This window comes from Octodon degus, unplaced genomic scaffold (assembly GCF_000260255.1).
Source record: "Octodon degus isolate 3935 unplaced genomic scaffold, OctDeg1.0 scaffold00093, whole genome shotgun sequence".
NCBI classification, from domain to species: Eukaryota; Metazoa; Chordata; class Mammalia; order Rodentia; family Octodontidae; genus Octodon; species Octodon degus.
Window position 1 is genome coordinate 5,239,903 of NW_004524669.1, and position 3,311 is coordinate 5,243,213.

The following is a 3,311-nucleotide window of genomic DNA, read 5'->3' on the forward strand; positions in this document are numbered from 1 at the left end:
AAAAAAAAAAAAAAAAAGAATCTTATTAGATTGTCCAGTCTGGCCTCAGAGTTGCATCTTCCTGCCTCACCCTCCTGTATAAAGTGGGATTGTGAGATTTCAGGAACAGACCACAGTACCTGGCTCTTTTCATTCATTAGAAGTGTATTTATTTTATCTTAGTAAGCACAGTTTTAACAGCTCCAATGAAGCCAGGCATAGTGGTGTGTGTCTGCAATCTCAGCCACCTGAAAGGCTGAGACAGAAGGGTTACAAAGTCAAGTCCAGACTGGGCAACTTAGTGACTTAGCAAGTCTGTGGCTCAAGAAACACAAAATAGGAGCCAGGGAGATGGCTCAGTAGAATAAGCGCTTGCCTGGCAAGAGCAAGGGCCTGAGTTCAATCCCTGGTTCCGCAAAAAAGGAAAAAAGAAAAAGAAACACAAAATAATTGGGATTACAGCTCAGTGCATAGGCCCTGAGTTCAGCCTCGAGTACTTAAAAAAACTTGTCTCATCATTTTAGTGTCTGAGTCACCTCAAGTTTGCACTCTATTGTCCTTTAAGTTGAGCAGGATCACATTTTTTCATTTTCTTCATATATTGAATAGTTTGTATCGAATTTCAGACACTGTGCATGTTGCATTGCAGAGATTCAAGGTTCTGTTACATCTCTCTGTTGTGGACAGAATAATGTCCCCCAAAAATGTCCAAATCTGAATCCCTGGATTCTGTAATTATGTTATCTTACATGACAAAGGACAATCAAGGTTGCAAGTGGACTAAGGTTGCTAATCAGATGACTTCAGGTACAGGGATTATCCTGGTTATCCAAGGTGGCCCAACATCTCACAGAGGTCCATAAAAAGTGAGAGGGGGCAGAAGAAATGTTACAGAGTAGATTCTGCATAAGGAAGAATAAAATCTCTGCTGCTGGCTTTGAAGGTGGAGGAAGAACACCATAGTCAAGTGAAGGGGGCCACCTCTGGAAGCTGAAAAGGCAAGGAAACATTCTCCATCAGAACCATCCAGAGGAACGCAGTCCTGCCAACACTGGACTTTAACCCAGTGGAATACATGTCAGACTTCTGACTTCCAGAGAGTTAAGAAAACAAACCCATGTGGTTGTTTCATTTTTTTGTGTTTTTGTCCTGTCCAGTCCTGTCTCTTCTTGGGATAGTCTCACTATGTAGACCAGGCTGGCCTCAAACTCACAGTGATCCTCCTTCCTTAGCCTCCCAGGTGCTGAGATTATAGGTGTGCTACACCACACCCAGCACCTGTGTTTTTTGTTTTTTGTTTTTTGGTGGAACTGGGGATTGAACTCAGGCCCTTGTGCTTGCCAGGGAAGTGCTTATTCTACTGAGCCATCTCCCCAGCCCCCACCTGTGTTGTTTTAAGGCTCTTTGTTTCAGTTTATTACAGCAAGAACAGAAAACCAATTCATCTTTCAAAAATGTTGATTTTCTATTTTAGCAAGCCACTAAAGGGATTAGATGCAGATTATAAACTCACTGTCACTGGGAGTAGGCAGCAGCTCAGATCTTAGTCTGATTCTTCATTCATCCCTTCTCTGGCAAACTGTTTACACCCTGTATCAGAATTATAAAATGAGCGAGGCACAGTGGTGGAGATCTTACAGTCATCAGTGCATTGATCCATTGATAAGTTCATGGCCAGAATTCTTGTTATGAGCTAGGGACCAGTTGACATACTTCCCTAAAAAATAAAAACTTCAGATTATTGATGCCATTCTCCCCTACCCATTAAGACTAAGACTAAGATTGCTAAAACTACAGACAAGACTAAGACTAAGACTATAGATTACTGATCAAGGTCTGTATGCCCTTACCAATACTAGATCAATATCAGCCAAGTGATAAGGTTGGGAAGATAGTTTAGCGGCTTAAGCATCTGCATGGCAAGCATAAGGTCCTGAGTTCGATCCTTGATACAAAAAGTATCCAAGTGGCTATACCAGTAATCTTATTGATTGATTATAGTTTTGACCCACATGTACCCATCTCACCATTTTGCTCTATAAAACTTTCTCAGAGGAGTGAGCTCATTGACAAACGAGGACCCTTCCTGTCTCTCAAGAGCTACTCCAATTTCCCATTCCTAGTCCCCAATAAATTTCCCTACTCTTTTTTTTAAATTTTCTTTTTGATTTTCCTACTCTTAACCTCTGTTGTTCCTTAGAATTCATTCTTTGACTCCAGAGAACACACACTTGGCATATCTGACGTCTCACAGGTGAAGAGCTATATTATTTCCCCAGTATCATTTTGGAGGCTCCACCAAGGTGTCGGGAAGAAAGTAAGAGTCTGCTTTTGTTGCTGGATTGTAATTCATTTACCTAATCAGCAATTGTCTTTCTTGTTTGACAGTTGTTTAAGTTTTGTCATTTTATGCCTTTTTTTTTTTTTTTTTTTGTCAAAGGGTACATTAAGTTGAGAACATGGGAAGATTATAATGTTTCTTTGATGGGACATTTTATTTTGATAGGAAGGGTCCTGTATTTCTGTTTTGTGTATGAACTTAATAGTTGCTGAATTTACTGCTGTTCCTCTCTTGACCAGTTCAAATTGTTTGGCTGTTAGGGTTATGGTTTTATCTCAGACAACGGGTCCTGGGGAAAAGTAATATTAGAGTGTACCCTACTAGACTTTGATACCAAAATGTGAATTTGAAAAATGGGCTGTGTAATGGACTTTGTTTTGATGAAATCTAGTTTATGAAATGTAAGTGTTTTTTATAAATTTGGGACCCTCTCAGCTGGTTAATTGTGGCAGTGTGACTGTTGACCTGGGGAAGACAGGGTCAACTGAAATAGTCTAACCGGATCACCCCCTCCATGCTCTTGGAGGGCAATGTCAAGCCTGTACTGACTCAGTTTCCTTTCTGATCCGATCGTCACTGGTGAGGAGGCAATCTTAGCTCTTGAGAGTCCCCATTTTTGCCTTTATAGGCTGAGAGTGATGATTCATGGGAGAATATCCTCAGTAATTCATCATGAGTGTGAAATGACTTTCTTTCTTTTCTTTTTTCTTTTTTCTTTTTGTGGAACCAGGGATTGAACTCAGGCCCTGGCGCTTACCAGACAAGTGCTTATTCTACTGAGTTATCTCCCCAGCCCAAAATGACTTTCTTATTCTAAAGAGAGAGAGAGAAAAACTTTTTATGTATTTGGCACTGGGTCTCACTGACTGGCTCAGCATGTGTGGGGGCAGGGCCAGCACAGCATGTGGTGCCAGGGATCAAATCCTGGTCCCTAAACTTGCCTAAGCAGACATCTGAGAGAGAGAGAGAGAGAGAGAGAGAGAGAGAGAGA